The 20,280-nt window shown below is 43.4% G+C and overlaps 1 protein-coding gene across 2 annotated transcripts in view; it reads left to right on the top strand.

The window, feature by feature from the left end:
- Positions 1-2,092: 2,092 nt before the first annotated feature.
- Positions 2,093-20,280, top strand: part of CSRNP3 (cysteine and serine rich nuclear protein 3) — a 130,412-nt gene continuing 112,224 nt past the window's right edge. Inside the window, exons 1-2 of one of the 2 annotated variants that reach the window (XM_048483754.1) lie at positions 2,093-2,146; positions 14,382-14,544. The gene's annotated coding sequence lies outside the window, so the exon portion shown is untranslated. Of the gene's footprint in view, positions 2,147-14,239; positions 14,278-14,381; positions 14,545-20,280 lie in introns of those variants that run through there. The other variant, XM_048483752.1, reaches the window with a different exon arrangement.

Here is a 20,280-nt window from a genome sequence, read left to right as displayed (position 1 = left end):
AGAAAATACTATACCAAGAAATGTGCTTCCCCTAAAAGGTGCTGTTTTCTTCCATCTAGAAAGTCAGTCAAGCATTTCTGATGAGAGAATTTTAGACAAGGCACAGTTTCTCTGCCCTGTTAACTAGGAATGTACCACTGGAATGCTGTGACTGGCTTTTGGCTGTTTCTATGGAAACCAGAATTTTTGACCTGCAAAGAATCAAGCACAGTATTTTCATTTTCAAAAAATTTTGTAACCGAAAAATGTTGATAGAGCAAAGAAAGTGAGCAAAGATATTGACTTAGGAAATTTGTCGAGATTTGGGGGCAGAGCCTGGGGAGGGTGGGGTTTAGAGAAGGGAGGGACTCTACAAGATATGATGTCATAGAGTCTGTCTTCCAAGCTGCCATTTCCTCCCAGGGAAACTGTTTTCTGTTGTCTGGAGATCAGCTGTAATTCTGGAAGAACTCCAGGCCCCACTTGGATGTTAAACTAGAGCAGTTTGCACCAATAGTGGCTGGCAGTCAAGAGACAGGATATGTCATAAAACCTTCAAAATTACTACTGTATACTTTACAAATCTCTGAAGTTTCAACACAGTGTGCAATTGTGTGGGACTTATTTTTCAGTCTCCACCATGGCAAATAGAGTTTGAAATAGGTAATGCCTGACCTTATCGTATCTTCACAGGCTTCAAATGTTATTAGTGCTCCCAGAACCACTCACATGTAGCCATTTCACAATATTCTACTTAGACAGCATTCAGTAGCATAGTCTCTAGTGTCTTTGTGGAGACTGAAAGACAATTGTATATTTATTATGTTGTGGCCTCGGAGATGTTCCTTGTATACAGAGGTGGGATCCAGCAGGTTCTCACAGGTTCCCGAGAGTAGGGTACTAATTATTTGTGTGTGTCGAGAGGGGGTTACTAATTGGTGATTTTACCACGTGATTTTTGCCTTAGTTACGCCCCTCCTCTCAGCAGTAGTGGACAGAACTTGAAGCAGTCTAGCAGGAGGTGCACATGGTGTGCGTGGTAGCCTGCGCCTGCGTGCATATGTTTCCTGCCCAAGGACCGCCGCAGAGGCTGCATCCTTGCCACAGCCCCGCCCAGGAATGCCCCACCCCCGGAATGCACGGTCACACCCCCATCATGCCCCGCCCAGCCCCATTGGCGCTACACCACAGTTTGAATCCCACCACTATGGGAACCTGTTACTAAATTTTTTGGATCACACCACTGGTTGTACATAGTATTAAAGTATATAGTAGTAAAGTATTTCTAAGTTTTTATAAGATATTCAGTCTTGTGACTGCCAGCTGTTATTGGTGCAAATTTCTCTAGTTGGCTTTTAGCTGCACTAACCCCCCTCCCTCCCCAGTAGGGCAACATGGTGGACTCACCTAAACACTGCAGTGTTTACATCTTAGCCACAAGACTTCTAACTGTTGGATACAGTGCATGCATGGGTCATTTTCATTTCACAAAGCGTTCCTTTAATTCTTCTGTTAGTACTAGGAGCTAGCAGCAAATATATAAATGGTGTGCTTTTTTTCAAATCTGCCTCCAGAAGGCAGAGATATTTTTAGTTTTTCATAACAGAAGGCAAAATAACATGCAACAGAACGAACAGCTGTACAAACCAGTTATGGTGTATACTATAGTTTTTCTTAGGGGACTGTTGTGCTATGTGGGAGACAATATATAAGTCTTTTTTAGCAGTGTGCTTTATGGCAGAATGCATTATGCCAGTGCTACAGAATTTACAGCAGTTTTGCAGCAGTGTGATTGAGAAAAATACACACTGCTTTCTGAAGAAGATATAGTTGCTGAAATCATCTTCGAAGAGTCTTAGAACAGCCTATGTTCAAAGACAAGTTTTGAGTCAAAGAAAGCTTTTTGTTGTTTTATTGAACATCTAAAGACCAAACAAGATATAACACTGGAAGATCTATGAACATTTTTTCAATCTGTAAAATTTACCAGGTTACTGTTATCTGGCCAGCAGGCAGCCACTATGTTGGTGCTGCCCTAACCTAGCATGGCCATTTGGCTACTTCCGCCCTTACTGAGGCCGGAATCAGCTCTTGCCCTATCCACCCCGAGCAGCAACTGCGGCCTGGTGATTCACAGCCGTCTTTCTCAATGAACTCCAAAAGACTGGTGAGGCACAATTTCACTTTGCAGAAGCCATCCTGATTTTCCTCAGCAGCCCTTGTTCCTTCATGTGCCTAATAATTCTGTCTTTGATTACAATAGCCTTTTTTGCACAGCACAAATAAAACATCTTGAGGACACGTAACGATTCATTTTGGGGAGGAAGGTCACACAGCTTTCCCCCCAAGATGTCCTCAGGACGTTTTATTTCTGCTCAACCCAACTTAATTTGAAAATGCTAAACTAGTGATCTTTTCCCCCAAGACTGGTGCAAAACACTTCCTGCCTGCTATGCAGAAAGCAGGAAATCTTATTTTTCCCATCTGAGTTCGAAGTTCCCACTTTTGGTTTCTCTGCAGCGTCATGCTCACCATTTTCTGCTGTTCCAGGATTCACATGCTGCCTGCCATTAACTGAGTTGTTTCCAGGGCTGTTTCCTCTGCTTGCATTACAGGCAGCCGCTATTTCAACTTAGTTTTCCCTGCTAGTGATGCTCACGTGTCTTCCCCCCCCACACACCTTTTTTGTTTTCAATGAAGTGTCTTAGAAGCTACGAAGACTCGATAGTAGCTTTGAGGCTACTTCCCTAAAAATGTATAATCTGTGGAAATGTGCCCAGTTGTGATGGCAGCACAGCAAACATCCCAGTGGAATTGCAGCAATTGATGGGTGGTAAAGAGAATCCAAGCCTCAGAATAGTGAAAAAGAGAAAGGATGACTTGTCCTCTTCCTCAATTGGAGGCTAAATTTGCATGCCACATTCCCCTTTAGCTGGAGGGGTGTAAGAAGTATCCATTCAGAGCAGGGAAGCTTTTCCCATCTCTCTCCCCAGGAGCATTTGCATGCAAAAACCCTCCCCACAAGTGCAAACAGTGATGAGATAGCTTCCCCTCTCCCATGAGCTGTGCATTTGGTTTTTGGGGTGCTCTTTTTAGAAGTCTATCTTCATCCTTTTCAATAATTTCTTATACTGTCTCATTGTTCATGGCACATCATATGCTGGATTTTTTGGTTTAATCCTCAAAGCATTTTTAACTGCAAAAAGACTTGCAAGCATTATTCTAACTGTCCTTGTTCAGTTATTTGTGAAAGCATGTATATTTTCCTCTAACCACATGCTGCTATAAAAGTTTAATTAATTAGGCTTAGCATACCATTCAACCTCTGAAAGAGCGTGTGAAAGACCCAAAGGATGAAAACAATTGAGTTTTATAAGAAGTTCATTAGGCATTAATAGGCTTATTTTTCAAGTCTATCAAATTTGAAATAGCACCATAAAATATTTTAATGATTGGTTGGTGAACTCCCTATAATTCTGCTACAGGAGGCTAATTTCTTACTAAATACAAGATGTTTTTAAAAACACCTTTTGCCTTTTTCATGCACTGCACTGGATGAAAGGTGAACAGTGTGAACATCAGGTTGTGTTCTTTTTGTTTTCTCCCAGGTACCAGCTCTCATCCTGGTGATCCAACTAACGTACTGCTTTATTCCTAATAATAACAATGCAGGATTGCTGCTTATATGTCTTGTTTTGTGCCCACGCCGTAATTACCAGGTTATGTCACACCTTGTAACACTCTTCAGTGTGTATAAAGAGTGTCTTCCTCCCACATTAAGCATTTTAAGTCCTCCAGGTTTCAATGGGAGAGGTTTACACTTGAAAATTTTGGCTTATCAGTAAGTCTGAGCTGCCATTTGAATTAACACCTTCTTAAGCAGGATCCGCGTCTAAACTACTTAACAGGGCTTATTGGCAAAGTATCTCCATGCCGCTTTTCCTCTCTACAACACAAAACACAGAAATATCACTTCAGGTAACGCTAAATGAATTTATAGTTCCTTTTATCAGGTTAAGTATATATCACTGTATAGCATTATTGACTTGCTTTGAGTAGTATTGATGGCCATTTCTCATGGTATGCAGGGCTGACCCAGTTTTGCTGTTGAGCTTCTCAGAGACTCCTTTCCCAGATCACTCGCATAATGAAAGGTATATAGCATTTGTCATTCAGGGCCAGACTTACCGCAAAACTAGTGACTGGTGAGGGATGGTGGGAGTGACAGGCAGGGCTGCTAGATCCAGGTTGGGAAACTCCTGGAGATTTGGGGTCAGGGCCAGGAGAGGACAAGGACCTCAGTGGGGTATAATGCCATAGAGCAGTGATGGCAAACCTTTTCGAGGCCAAGTGCCCAAATTGCAACCCAAAACCCACTTATTTATTGCAAAGTGCCAATGCGGCAATTTAACCTGAATAACCCCCTCGAGCAGGGGCCAGCCTGCTGTAGCCTCCAGCAAGTCCCACGTGCACTGCTCTGTGCCTCTGTAGCATCTTTGCTGCCTCTGCCCCCCTCTCCCCTGGGCAGCAGCCACTTGGAGCTGCTGCCTGGCACCAGGCCTGCCAGCACCAGGCACCAGGCCCGCCAGCCGAGTCCTCCCTGCTTGCTGAGGTGTACACACATCAAGTCCAGTGGCCCAGGCCAGCCTAGATGTGGGGGGGGGCATTCCCCCCACATGATGAACTCTGTGCACGTGTACCCACAGAGAGGGCTCTGAGTGCCATCTCTGGCACCCGTGCCATTGGTTCGCCACCACTGCCATAGAGTCCCCCTTCCAAAGCATCCATTTTCTCCAAGGGGATTTATCTCTGTAGTCTGGAGATAAGATGTAATCCCAGGGGATCCCTCAGTCCACCTGCAGGCTGCCATCCCTGTAACGTGGCCCTGGATTCCAGATTGGGTTACCAGCCTCCAAGTGGGGCCTGGATATTGTTCAGAATTAAAACTGATCTCCTGACAACAAAGATCAGTTTCCCTGAAGAAAATGGCTGCTCTGGAGGGTGGGTCCTCTGGCATTATCCCCTGACGAGTCCCTCCCCTTCCCCAAAGCCCACCCTCCCCAGCCTCTGCCCCCAGATTTCTAGGGATTTCCCCATGTAGTGAAGACAGCCCTAATTCCAGATACACCACCTTTTGCCTGCATCTAACCTCCATCTCTGTCTGTCATTAAAAAAAATACGGCACTGGGTTTCTCTTTTTGCTTTTACTGTAAAAACGTTTACCACAGCATTTTTGTCATTTCGTATCTTCAGAGCTCTAGGATGAAAAGAGCGAAAAATGCCACAGTCCAAATGGATTACAGTCGCCCAGTCATTTATTTATTTTTATTTATTGTTGAGTTTTTTATACTGCCCTACCCCCAGAGGGCTCTGGGCGGTGAACAACATAATAATATAACATACAATTAAAACCCAGTTAAAATAAACAACAGCGATCAGCATATAAAAACAGCATCAGCAGTGTCATGCCTTTAATTGGTCACTAGATGTCATCCCATGATCATGCCAGATCGCAAACTGTTTATGTTACTGACTGTTTGAACAGAAGATGTGTTTGGTATTATGTTTTGAGGAAATATTGGTAGGAAAATATTTCTGTTCATTATATGATAGTAATAAGTGATGCTATATTAGGCTGACCAGACGTCCCACTTTTGGCAGGACAGTCCCGCCTTAAAAAAATTAGTCCTGCGTCCCGCGGGTTTTTTCAAGTGCCCCAATTTTTGGAAGGCTGCCGCACTGCCTTCTGGGGCGCAGGGCAGTGTGGCAGCCTCCCACGCGCACGGCCGCAGGAGCTCACGGCCTTCTGGGGCGCTCCCGTTTCAGGCAGGAAACGGGAGCGCCCCAGAAGGCAGTGCGCTCCTGCGGCTGCGCACGCCCGCCTACCCGCCCGTCCTGGTTCACAAAGGTGACCATCTGGTCACCTTATGCTATATGGAACAATATATCTAACTGTTTTGATCATCCAGATTTTACAAATATAACAGTGAATCAGAACTCATGTGACCAGCAGTGTCTGTCTGTCTGTCTGTCTGTCTGTCTGTCTGTCTGTCTGTCTGTCTGTCTAACCTAGCTATCTAAAATTATGCCCAGTAGCATCTTACCCTGTTTTGCATGGCTCAGGCTAGCCTAATCTTATCTCAGAAGCTAAGCAAGGCTGACCCTGGTTACTATTTGGGTGGAAGACCATCAAGGAGTTCCAGGGTCTCCATGCAGAGGCAGGCAATCACAAAACACCTCTGAACGTCTCTTGCTTTGAAAACCCTACAAGATTGCCATAAGTCCGCTATAACTTGATAGCACTTGCTATCATCACCTGTAGCACCTCAGAGACTAACAGAATTTTCAGGGTATACTCTTCTGTGGGAAGCTTTTCTCCTGAAATTTGTATTAGTGCCTGAGGTGCTACTGGACTTGATTCCAGCTCTACTACTGCATGCGAACATGGCTACCCACTTCTCCTGCCTCATGGGGACTCAAAGCAGCTCACAACATTTTTTCCCTGTCCCCATTTTACCCTCACAACAATCCTGTGAGGTAAATTACCCTGAGAGTGCTTGGCCTAAGGTCACCCAGCATCCTTCCACAAGTGGAGAGTGGGGATCTGAGCCAGGATCTCTTCGATTCTAGTAGATTACTTTAATGGCTACACCACTATTTCTTTTTTTTTTGTTTATTGACTGATTATGGATACTTCAATGAAGTAAACCTTAGTACATTAGTACATATTAGTACATGGGCTTTATAAAGGATGAAAAAAAGAAAAAGCATGAGGGCCAGGACAAGACTTAGTTCCATGTAGCTTCAGGAAAGTCACCCTCTAACTCACTTGGAATTATCTAGCTGTTTTTGCAAATCATGGGTATGATCCAGCCATTGAGGTCCCATTCATTTAAATGGTTGCATTGAGCATGTATATAACTCTCCTAATGGTTAAGAGGTGGATTCTAATTTGAAGAACCGGGTTTGATTCCCCACTGCTCCACATGAGCCGTGGACTCTTATCCGGTGAAATGGATTTATTTCTCTACTCCTACACATGAAGCCTGCTTTGCGATATTGGGCTAGTCACAGTTCTCTCACAGTTCTGGTTAACCCAACCTACTTCACAAGGTATTAGCTGTAGAGAGAGGAAGGGAAGGAGTTCGTAAGCCGCTTTGAGAGTCCTTATAATCAAGAAAAGTGGGGGAGAAATCCAAACTGTTCTTCTCCTTTTCTGTCATTCAGGGGGTCACTGAGGGGCTTAGAACTCCTTACCTTTGACTGGCTCATGTCCATTTGGGGGGAGGGTACCTTGAAGCAAGTTGAAAATGTAGTCCATGGAATCATTGAAGGCTGTTTCATGCATGCCTTTTGATATTTTTTGATATTTCAGTCATGAGTGAACATGTATGTGTGAACTCATCTGGCTCAGCTTGAAAACAGATTGAGAAGATGTTCTCTATAGTATATGGTATCCAGATCAGAATGGCAGTATATTTAACCATGTTTTCCTCAGCTATTGAACTCACTTTCCCAAACACCACAGTGCAGCCTTAAGTATACTATTCTGGGAGTAAATCTGAGTTGACCTATAAGACACTGTATCCCTCCTGAAAGCTAGATTTTTATAATAAGTTTCACACTAGGGTAAGGTGATCAGATGGTCACCTTTGTGAACCGGGACGGGCGCGCACGCACATGCGCGCGCAGCCGCAGGAGCGCACTGCCTTCTGGAGCGCTCCCATTTCCCGCACACACGGGAGGCTGCCACACTGCCTTGTGCCCCAGAAGGCAATGCGGCAGCCTTCCAAAAATCGGGGCACTTGAAAAAACCCGCGGAACTCGGGACAAATTGTTTTAAGGTGGGACTGTCCCGCCAAAAGCGGGACGTCTGGTCAGCCTACACTAGGGTTGATAACCTCTGTGTGGGGCCTAGTGTGCTCTTGGAATTATAACTGATCTGCAAACTACGAAGATCACTTCCCCTGTAGGAAAAGGCAGCTTTGGAGGGCTGACTGTGTTGCATCATTTCCCTGCTGAGCTCCCTCCTCCACCTTCAAACCTCCAAGAATTTCCCATAATTCCACTAACCACAATGCTAGATGCTGTAGTAGACATGATGTGAGACATCATAAGGACATCTCCAGTGATATTTCCTTTTTCAGATTTTATAAGCAGCTTGGGAGGGGCCAATCATCATAAAGCTACAGTGTGGCCATTCTCCTTGATTTTCTGGATTTATAGTACCCCACTGAAATATTTTTTTTCTTTTCTGGACAAATAGTAGTTTCAGGAGTGGGATTTCATTGATAGAATGGGGCGAGAGAAGGAGTTAGCTCCCCCTACCCCTACCCCTACCCCTAACCCCCCACCCCCCAGTATTATGGTCCTGATCTGAATTGAGGACACCTATGACTGTTTTTAACTTTAGGGGGGGAAATGCAGGGGATCTGATTAGGGATCTCACCTAATTTAGCCTGATCTCATCAGATCTCAGAAGCTAAGCAGTGACGTAGTGGTTAAGAGCAGGTGCACTCTAATCTGGAGGAACTGGGTTTGATTCCCCGCTCTGCCGTTTGAACTGTGGAGGCTTATCTGGGGAATTCAGATTAGCCTGTGCACTCCCACACATGCCAGCTGGGTGACCTTGGGCTAGTCACAGCTTTTCGGAGCTCCCTCAGCCCCACCCACCTCACAGGGTGTTTGTTGTGAGGGGGGAAGGGCAAGGAGATTATAAGCCCCTTTGAGTCTCCTTACAGGAGAGAAAGGGGGGATATAAATCCAAACTCTTCTCTTCTAAGCAGGATAGATTCTGAGAAGTAATTGAATATCCAAGGAATATCCGAGTTGTGATGCAGAGGCAGGCAATGTTAAGCTACCTCTGAACATCCCTTGCTTTGAAAACCCTACACTCACCCTAAGTCAGATGAAATTTGACAGCCAAAATAAATGTTAGTATAGCAAGAATAGAAGCAATAAGAACTGCATGGTGTTAAATGCAGTTGTGCCTACTTCCCACCTATCTCCCTGCCTCCATCTTAGAAACATACAGATTTCCTCTACCTCCCAACCTTCTTGAGTTATTCAGTATCTGTACTGAAAAGTACAGATAGTCCCCTGAGTCATTACTGATCCCTGGGGTGATGTCACATCCCATCGTTTACTAGGCAGACTATGTTTACGGAGCGGTTTGCCTTGCTTTACCCGTCATCTACACTTTACCCTCAGCAAGCTGGCCACTGAGTACATTACAATTAGGATTACTTAACAACGCCCCCCCCCCCTTCTTTCATCCAGCAGATTCCCCTTCCCCTTTTCAAACATCAGTCTAGATTCAGAAATGAGTCATATTTGGAGTGCAGTTGCTGAGAGCTGCAAAAGGAGAAGGCCTAGAAATGTACAAATGCTACTTACGTCTTGTCAATATATGACATTTCAGTTGTACCCTGAGAGTCTAGTCTCACTGAGAGTGATCCTGTGCCTACTGGCCATTCCCCTCACGTGTCCTTTTCTGTCATCTTCTGAACTTGTCGCTGGACGTCAGCACGAGAGTGTAGCTGTGACCCATTTCATATTCTCGGTTTCTCAGTGACTGTGTTGCATATATTCAGTCTGATGGCTCCAGAATAGCTGACGTTGTCTTTATTCGAGGAAGGGAACAGGAGATGTACCGAAGTAATTACAGGACTGCTTGTTTCAGTTCACTGGCAAGCTGAGACCCTGGGACAAATATGAAAATTTGGTGGTGTCTAATAAAATAACAAGCTGTATGTCAGGCAGTGTAAAATCCCCTAAGGGTGCCAGGCTAATCTGATATCCTATTTGTTCAGTGGACAAAGGAAAGTTATCTACACTGCAAGCATAGTTATGCCCTTCTAATGGATTTGGAAGGCTGTAACTTTGTTTAGGATTGTGCTGCTAGTCTACAAGGATATAGCACTGTCCAGTGTTTGTAGTGATGGACGATGGTCTTGGAGACCCAGGTTTGAATCCCCACTTTGCCATGGAAACTTGCTGGGTAAGCTTGAGCCAACCTACCTCACAGAGCTGTTGTGAAGATAAACCAGAGGAGAGAGAATTATGCTTTGGGTCCCCATTGGGGAGAAAAGTGGAGTATAAATATCTAAATAAATACAACAGATAAAAAGTGTAGATCAAATAATATATTATTTTGTGGTTTGTAACCCAATTTGAAAGATCTGGATGATCAAAATAAACTGTGAGGCAAATTACGGATGCATGCTGTCTTGGGGCCCATGGGTGGGGGGGCGGGGGGAGGGGCTTGAATGAAGTAAATACCAAATGTACCAAAATGGAATTAGCACATAATAGAAATATATTGTATCAGTCTCTGTATTAAAAAACTGATTGGTGAAGGAAAATATGCAGATTTTAGCGACAAGACCATTGTGCAGACTAAACATAAGAGCCTCACTAGGATTCACTAGGATTTTACAATGGTCTGCTTACTAAATGCAGCTATTTTCCTCAGTAACTGTCAACACTCAAGCACCCAGGCTCTGTGATGAGTCATTGAGAGCCAGAATGGATTGTCCACTCATCTAAAATATGCACTGGCCCGGGCTCAATCAAGTATTAGCGCCATTAAGAGGTTCTATTACTCCAGGGGTAACCAATATATTCCCCCAACTCTGCAAGTCTTCCAAGCGAAGGTGAGAGCACAGCTACTCTATGGAGCTCCTATTTGGCTAATTCCGAATAACAGCATTATCAAATCATTCCACTCCAAATTCTTGCACAAATTATTTGGCGTGCCAAACTGCATCCCGTATGCAGTCTTATGTTTAGAATCTGGCCAATATTCTATAGAGGCCACTATTTGGCTAATCATTATAAAATTCTGGTTAAATATTCACTACCGAAGCTCCAGAAACTCATTGACCCAACTTACCTTGAGCGAACTCCACCATTCAAAATGGTGCACAATAGTTACAGCAAAGATCGGGGAACTGGGTTATGACAGTGACTCCTTCAATATGCTAACCTTTACTGAAACTTTTGCCCTTGTTAAAGAGAGGCTGTTAGCAATGGACTATCAACAACTGCAGAGCTTGGCAAATAAATCTTGTTCACCAATGAATATGTCAATTCCTTTCACGCAGGGATACCCAGCCTATTATAATACAGTGCTCACAAATCCCATACACAGAAGAGCCTATATACTGGCTAGATTTAACATCATGCCATCTCCGTTACATAGAGGAAGACTTAAAGGTCTTCCAAGCGATAAGAGGTTCTGTACCTGTAACATAGACAGCTGGATTCCATCCCACACATTCTCCTGAACTGCTTATTATACCAAGAACTCCAATCCAGTCTGTTATCCCAAGCTATAGACTCTATGATTGATTATACTGAATCAGATAAAGTAGTTATGCTTTTAAATTGTCAGGATTTTCATTGCTGCCGTATAGTGGCAAAATTTTTGTCAGAAGTTTGTAAACTGAATGTATGACAAGCGCGAAGTTTTTTACTATTCACTTTTTAACTGGAACTGTATTTTTATACTATCGTGTATATGCCAATAAAGGCTTATTGAATTGAGAGCCAGAATGGTCTCAATCTTGTTCAGATCCTAATTCTACCATAAACAGATATAGAAGTGAGGATTGGGGGTGTGCATTCAGATATGCTGAACCATTTGGCGTGGAGGGGGCAAAAAAAGAGGCACCATTTTAATAGAGCTCAAAAGGCAAATCTGAAAAAAAGCTGATTTTTTTCCCAGAGTTTCTTTTAAAAAAATTCGGGTCCATTTTATTTTAGGGCTCTAGGGAGGCTGTGTTACGAGGTAAAAGGACAAATTTCTAGAGTACCTTCAGGTGACTCACTTTAGAAATCCTGGGTGAGGTGGTCCAATTTTATGGGCCCCCAGAGAGAGTACCTCATTCTTTGTCCGTTGTTTCCAGTGGAGAAAAATGGGGCCCCATGATATTGGATCCTTTGATCCAATCTTCACCAAACTTGGGGATTCTTTTAAGGTGAGTCACCCACAGCTATTCTGCAAATTTGGTGCTTCTACTGCAAAAAAAAAAGATCCCCCAAGAGTTTCGCAAAGATTTCCCCATAGTTTCCATATGCTGGGAAAATTTTCTCTTCGTGATTCCCACTTCTGACATATCTGAATGTTATTGTCAATGGGGATCTTTATGGGGCTCAGGGAGGACTTTGTTTAAAGATAGGGGCGCAAAATTTGCAGCACATCTGCTGGTGACTCTCCTTCCATGAACGTCCTAGTTTGATGAAGACTGGGTCAGGGGATCCAATTTCATGGTCCTATGTTGTTTTTCCATTTCATGGCCCAGCAGTATAGAGCTAAATACAACCCACTTGACTAGAGCAAAGGAGAAATGCTTAGGAGCAGAGTTAAGTGAGTTAAGAATCCTATGTCTCTAATTGGACCTGGGCAGTCCATTATTCTGTATTGGTAAATGAATTAAAATTCAACTATCTCACACTGTGATCTTCCTTTGAATCTTTGTTTAAGGTCAGCAATGGAAACTCTGAAATGGATCTATGTGTGCATATGTGGTGGTCACTTTGACAAGCTCACCACTCTATTCCGTAAGCATGAGCAGCATGGGGACACCAGCTGACCAAGTGAGGAGGCATGCTTTGCAGGAATCAGTTATCAAAGGCTATTGCCTTCTCTTGTAGACCCCAGAGAATGGATTCTTTTCAGCCTTTGCTAGAAGCCCACTCTGTGTTAAGGCCATCAATTGTAAGGAACAAAAAAGACCAGGAAGAAGACCCTAGAGTTGAGGGAACCATTACAAATCCAGAATTGTTACTCCACAGCCCCATCTAGACAGAAACAGAGAGGAGCCTGTTCAAGTCCATCTCATAAGACACTGAATTCAACTAGCCATTTGCTGGGTGCTTGGAGAACACAGAGTAAGATCACTTGGTGTGATTTGCCCTTTATCCGTTGAAGAAGAAGAATTGGTTTCTCTGCCTTTAAGGAGCCTCAAAGTGGCTTCCCCTCCTCACAACAGGCACCTTATGAGGTCAGTGAGGCTTAGAGAATTCTGAGAGAACTGTGAGTAGCCCAATGTCACATGTGGAGGAGTGGGGAATCAAACCCAGTTCTCCAGATTATACTAAGCCTTCTGACACACTTACCTGGTACTGGTGTGTATAATGTCATTTATTTGTTTTGAAATATTTCCACAAATTAATTAGCCATACCTTTTGAGGCAGCAGTTTTGGAAAATGTATTGAGATAAACAGGAATATATGTGTTCTAGATAAAAGATTTGTGGGGACCGATCATGAGGTTTAACACAGGACTCTATGATCCATAACATAACCCTGTTCTAAATAATGATAAGCATGATGCAAGAGCTTTTCACAAAATGTACAAACATGCATAGCGGAAGCAGACCTGGAGTTGTCTAAGTGAAATACATGGGTGTTTCAGCACCTGATCACAACGGGAGTCATTTGGCTGTTCTGCCCCTTTCTGCATGAAAGCACCTATTGCGTCAAACAGAACCATCAATCAAAGTTTTCTTTTCCAAGAGAAGGAAGGAACAGCATAAAGTTTTTAATATCTGTGTTTATTTTAATTACAGTATTCAGCTTGCTGAACTGACAGGAAAAAAAACAGAACTCTTGACACGACCCTTCTGCTGGTGACTCCTGGATGGGAAAAAAATTGATTTACTAAAACGCAGCAACCTTCTCTGAATCTGAACAACACACGATGAGATCCAGTGTTGCGTAGTGGTTAGAGTATTCCACTCGAATCTGGGAGACCCAAACTCAAATCCCTGCTCTACCACGATAGCTCACTTGGGCTCATCACTTTCTCTCTGACTGGCCTACCTTACAACACTGCTAGGAGAAAACGGGAGGAGGGAAGAACAATTTTGTAAGCTGCTTTGGGGCCCCTTGGGGAGAAAAGCAAGATATCAAAATCTAAGCAAATAAAACCACTCCCTTTTAAGCATCCCCAATGAACGAAGCAGGCTGTGGCGCAGCTGAGGAAATTAAGTCCTCCGGAATGTTAGCGGCCTGTGTGGCAACTCACACCGCTTTGTGTTTGTGACTGATTTATGAATCTTCAAGCAGACTTCTGGTATTTTCTAGCATGCAGTGTGCCACGAGTACACAATTACCTTCTGCCCATTTTTGAATTATTTCAAGGAGGGCTGGGGAATGGGCGGGGGGGGGGGGGGGGGCCTGAATGCAGAATCATTTTGCACATCATGATTAGTACTTAATAATATTTCATCAGGAGCTGGACAGTACTCACAGAGCTGAATTAGCAAAGCAGGAACTTCCTTCTATTTCTGGGTAGCCTCTAACAGCATTTTCTTTGTATGCTTTGCCACTGCATTGTTGATTTGTTTCCTCCCCCCTCCCCCCTCCCATTTTAATCTTTCATTATGTTTGCACAGAACTGGATGAAGGGAGGAGGGGGATGAAGCAGAGCGTTCATTCCAGAGGATGCCAGGATGTCTCCTCTCTGATTGGCTGACCACAGCTCAATGGCTGGTGGAAGAAGCAGTGAAGCTTTTAGTGTGCCTTGACAGAGCTGAAACAACCGAATCCAGATCACAGGTAACGGTGGGGGGTGGCGAGAGAGAGGGGAGGCTCGATGCTTTTTTAAAAATTGCTACAAGTATTGAAATATGACCTGCGTGCAAAAAAAAAAATGCTTGTTTAGACATTTGTGTAATCTGCAGTGCTAATCGTGTTGGAGTGGTTTGGCAATTCCTCTGCATAAGTCTCTTTCCAGAAAGAAATCCATACACAATAAAATCTGAAGCACATGCAAATCTCTCCAGCTAACTTTCTCATACAAATGCTGGACTGCTGGTCTTAAGAGAAGGTGGAACTATGAAGGCAAGCAGATTCTGAAGTGCCTGATGGAAAAGCTTTTGCTAAATTGTAGAGAGGATAGTAGCAGTGAAAAGACAATGCTGAGAAATCACAGGAGGTTTAGGCCTAGGAAGAAAGAGGTATCAGCTAATTCCGCTTTTGATTCAATGATGTGAGCTTCATTTAGGTTGCTAACTCATAATGCAATCATAAACAGAGTTGGTACCCTTATAATCCCATTAACACCCTTCTGCATGTAAATCTCCTTAGGACTGTACTGTTAGAAACATGTATTTCAATTGAAAGAAAGGTTTTACAGATCAGTGGTTTCAGTGTATTTTGGAACATCATGCCCTACAAAATCCACATGCTCTTTTGGTTCACAGGTAAAATGTAATCTTTTTAGAGTCCAATGCTTTTGTCTAACTCCCTTGATGTCAGTGGGTTAGACTGGAGTAAATGCACACGTTTGTATCTTTAGTTATCATATTCAAAACAAGCCATACTGCCATGGATCACTATATATTTGAAACTTCACAAATAGCATCTTATACTGACAGTAAAATGTATGTGCATACTTCAGTTTGTTAGCGTAATGCAGGTTGTACTCCTTTGCAAACATTGCCATGAGCAGTAGTACACAATGGTTCTTCTTTTACTGCGTTATTCTGCAGCTATTATGGTGATCAGGTCAAACGCTGACCTAGATAAGCTTCTGTAGAGGGAGAACTGCCAACTCTTCTTTTTTCTGCTGGCAGTGCTCCAGGTAGAATTTGTAATGTAAGAAACAAATATAGAGTACCAAATTTGTAAGCAATTTGTCTGCAAATGTATCATCTTTGCTGAAGTAGGTTGATTATTAAACATTGTTGGCAAAACATTAATGAATCCTAATTTGCTTTTAGAGAAATACGTATTTTAGTTAATTGTGAAATAGAAAATGTGAAGTTAAGATGTCGGTAAAGGCCATCAGTATTAAAATCTGTGCATTTATAAACTAACATTTTTCCTGGGAATCTGCTACCTGTCATAGAAATAAGCAGTATGATTGATGTGAAGCAAGCCTTTATTGGCATAGAAGTATGATTGATGGATGGATGCTTTGAGTATAATTGCATAATATGCTGAAAAATATTAAAGACCATATACATGATACATGCATAGTATGATAGCATGGTGTATCACCGTCATCATATATTCTAATAGTCAAGTCAGCCAAATTTGAAAATACTTACATCCAGAGAGTGGACTCATGAAAGGGCAAAAAATGATCTTTATACCAACCTGAAAGACACCCCAAGTTTGCAGAAAAATCTAAAAATAATAATTCAAAGTTGAGGGGTTAAGAAAACCCAAAATGATAAGAGTATCTGTAGCATTAAGAAATAAATTTCCTCCGTGATCATTGCTGTGGAACTACAACCAGCTCAGTTTTTGTCAGTAAAATATAAGAGATGGCCTTTGAAGGAGGAATGTTCGGATATTTTGGCCTTTGAAGGAGGAATGTTCGGGGTCAGGCCCAGCAGCAACAACCGAGTGACTTGCTACAACCCAACTTGCATAATTTCCCAAAACCTGGATGCTTGCTACTGTTCAACAACAGCACTCCACACAAATGTCGGTGTGGTACTGTAGTTAGAGTTTCAGACTAGAACCTTGTGTTCCCATTTTGCTGTGGAAACTCACTGGGTGACCATGAGCAAGTTACACATTCTCAGCCTAGCTCACAGGCAGGGGAGAATTGCCTTTGAGAGTACCTGGATGCCTCATGGTGTGCTGAAAGTGTCCCACCCACACCTGAGCCAGCCAACCGTCTGACAGTAGGACTGAGTCTGACCCACCCAAGTCACACACAAGATGGAAGAGATGGCATCCAGCTAACCTCAAGTAAGGCATGGGAGATAGAGCCTGGCCTGCCACAGCCACATTCAGCAGGCAAGATGGGGAATATGACAATGTCTGGCTCAGTTTGCTCAAGGCAAGGCAAAGGCTGGCACCCAGCCGCCACCCCCCCCCCATACAAAGCGGTTCAGACACTGGAGAAGAAGAGAAAGAGGAGGAGTTTGAATTCATACCCTGCCTTTCTCTTAAGTAAGGAACCTCAAAGGAGCTTACAAACTCATTTCCATTCCTCTTCCCACAATAGACACCTTCAAGCAGGAATGTAGGAGTGGGGAAACAAATATGGCAGATAAGACTCTGCTGCTCATGTGGAGGATTGGGGAATCAAAGCCTCCTGCTCTTAACTGCTACACCATACTGGCACCCAGATCAGCCAAGCCCTGCTCAAGGCAATGCAGATGGCAGCATCCGGACCTTGTATCAAGCAAGACAGGTGGTGACATCCAGCTAAGCCATGCATGAGGCAAATTGAGGCAGAGGGAGGTGCTTGGCTGAGCTCCTGGCAAGTCAAGGCAGAGGGCAGTGGTGGTACCCAGTCCAGCCCTATATGAGGCAAGGCAGCGTGGAGGGCAACGCCCAGCCCAGTTCCGTGTGAAGTGAGGCAGAGGGTAGTACCCGGATCCACCATCTGTGCCCTATGTGAGGTGTGAGAGAAAACTACTCAGAGAGAGGAAACTACTCCGGTGAGAGAGGAAACTACTCAGGCCACTTCTTCTCCTCTTCTTCCTTCAAGGGAATCACCAGGGCAGGCTGGGTGAGGGATCCTTTCATAGAGTTTATCACTCCCAGTCCACCTCTGCTCACAGTGTTGTTATGAGGATAAAATGGAAGAGAAGAAAATAAAGAGAAAAAAAAGTCCAGTTGTAGAGAAAGGTGGGTTATAAACAAAGTAAATAATAAATATAGCTAAAGATGGAGGTGCAGATAAAAGGTTGGTAGTTGGGAAGGAGAGAAGGAAGCAGAGATGGTTGGGGATGTGGCAGTTGTCAAGTGGAGGGAAAGAGTGTGGGGCAGTTGAGAGAGGGGGAAATGGGTGTTCTTTGCAAGTCCTTTCAAGTTCCCCAGTGTTCACATGCCCCCCTCCAGTGGCGTAGTGCCAAGGGGGAGGGGGTGGGTGCGTGATGCACCGGTGCGGGGTCATTCTGGGAGCATTCTGGGGCATGGTGGGACAGATGAGGACATGGCAAGGGCGCAAGGAGCATGCTTGCCCCAGGCACAGTTTCCGCTAGCTCCAGCTAACCAACACTGTGCATCTGGGCCATAGACCATTTATGCATGCACTACTTTTGCTTCACTGTTTGCTTCACAATAGGTTTTTCCTGCAACTTTTTTTTTGTTTACACAGGAATTATCCTCCTGCGAAGCATCCTTAGCTCAACCAATCTGCCATTTTTGCCTGCCTGATGCTTTTGTGTGCTTTCCGTGAAATCTCCATTTGGGGAGATTGTGTGCTGCCTTTTTATTTTATTCCATTTAATTTGCCATCTTTGTTTGATCATGTCAATTTCATGTCAATCTCGTAGGGTCTATTGCTCCAGCGATAGAGCCTCAGCGGAAAAAAAAGCAAGCCCTTCTGATCACTCTGAAATGGTGACTCAAAGGTGGGAGGAACTTCTGTGGTGTGGGTGACCTAAGGCAGGGAGAAGTGGGAACCCCCCCCCCAAAAAAAGCCTAACACATATGGATCTTCTTCTCTTTTCTCGTGAAAGGAGAGAAAAAGTCATACTTAAGCAGATTTCAGACAACATAGGGATTCTCTGTGATTACCAAAGAGGGCAAAATGTGTGCCTAACTGAGAATCAAATTCAAAGGGATTGTTTGCTCAATGCGAAGGAAACCACATGTGCATAAAAGCCCATAGTTTTCCTGGGGTAGGGTTAGGGTTAGGGTTGGGTAGGTGCTGAGGTAGGATAGGCAAAAAAACTGAAGATGGGGGCATGATAAAAGTCTGTTGGCTGCTGATGCTACCCCTCTCCAAAAGGGTTTTTCTTTCTCATTTTTGGGGTTGGTGACTCAGTAGAAATCAGCTCTTTAGATATGTGAAAATGACACAGGTTGACACAGCAAACATCTAAGTGCTGTGTGGCTTTAACATGACAGAGAAGTTCAGATAAGAGATCTAAAGAGCTTCCTTGCAATGTTGTATGAATAATGGTCAGTTCTGATTGACATGAAACCAGGAAGTGTATGTTCTCATGAAAGGAGAGGTCTTTTTCAAAGCTGCTTTTGAAGTAGAACTTTTTATTGGATTTACACCAAACCTCAAAGCTAGGGCCTTGTGGAAATACACTTTTACTCTTTGTCTTCCCCCTCTAAGCATTGCCCCAGATAAAAAAAAATTTGTCCCTAATTTGCTCAATACTATATTAGCATGTATTAGAGGTCTCCAAGCTTTTCCCTCTTCTGTCGTTTTCCCTCTTCTGTCGTGACCAATGAAAGAGGGAAGACTGTTCTGTACCTCAAAGAAAGCTGTAAGAAAACAATCCCTATGAACAATCCCTTAGCTCCTGGTGCAGATCTATTCCACTCCAAACAATATTCTGCTCATTGAACTTCTTGAAACTTAGCACTTAAGGTAACGGGTAGTTTCTGTGAACATAGATTTTCAAAGGAACATTGGGACTAGGGTGTTTTTCTCTGTATGCTTATTTTGTAACATTTTTGCTGTAAAGGAGAGGCATGTTATCTCTGCAGATACAAATTCACAGTTTTGAGAACTGGAAAACCCAGCATCTGTGATAATATATTTTAGATGGGAAAAGTGCCCAAAATAATCTTACAGAAACCTCTGGAAGAACATGACACTGTGAATGGATTAATGGCATTCATTTACCCAAACATTTAAACGTTGCATGAATATACAGTCTCATGCTACATAATTAAAAACTAATCCTCATTCTATGATTAATAACCTTTGGACTATGTTGTCTTTTAAATAGAAAAGTATTTAAACTATCAAATTATTCCTCAAAAAGCATTTTTTTAAAAAAAAATCACCTTACATTCAAAAAATACCATTTAAATATATTTAAAAATACAATTTAAATTTCATTTTTTTAAAAAAAATCATTAATTTTTATTTATCCTGGCTTGAAATATGTCCTTTAAAAATGCCAGAAACCACAAGCTGAATCCAGACTAAACTGGCAGTTTCCACTGTTTCTCCTTCCCTCTGCAGACCTTCCTCAGGATTCCCTATTAAGAAGAAGAAGAAGAAGAGTTTGATTTATATCCCCCCCTTTCTCTCCTGCAGGAGACTCAAAGGGGCTTACAATCTCCTTGCCCTTCCCCCCTCACAACAAACACCCTGTGAGGTGGGTGGGGCTGAGAGAGCTCCCAGAAGCTGTGACTAGCCCAAGGTCACCCAGCTGGGGGGTGTGGGAGTGTACAGGCTAATCTGAATTCCCCAAATAAGCCTCCACAACTCAAGCTGCAGAGCGGGGAATCAAACCCGGTTCCTGCAGATTAGATACACGAGCTCTTAACCTCCCTCGCCACTGCTGCGTAGTGGCGAGATCAATGGGCTGCTGTAGAAGGGTAGAAACACAGGAAAGTTCAGTTCTGCCACTGGAA

This window comes from Sphaerodactylus townsendi, linkage group LG02 (assembly GCF_021028975.2).
Source record: "Sphaerodactylus townsendi isolate TG3544 linkage group LG02, MPM_Stown_v2.3, whole genome shotgun sequence".
In the NCBI taxonomy this organism is placed as follows: domain Eukaryota; kingdom Metazoa; phylum Chordata; class Lepidosauria; order Squamata; family Sphaerodactylidae; genus Sphaerodactylus; species Sphaerodactylus townsendi.
The sequence above is the reverse complement of the archived record's forward strand: the minus strand, read 5'-3'. Positions and strand labels throughout refer to the sequence as shown.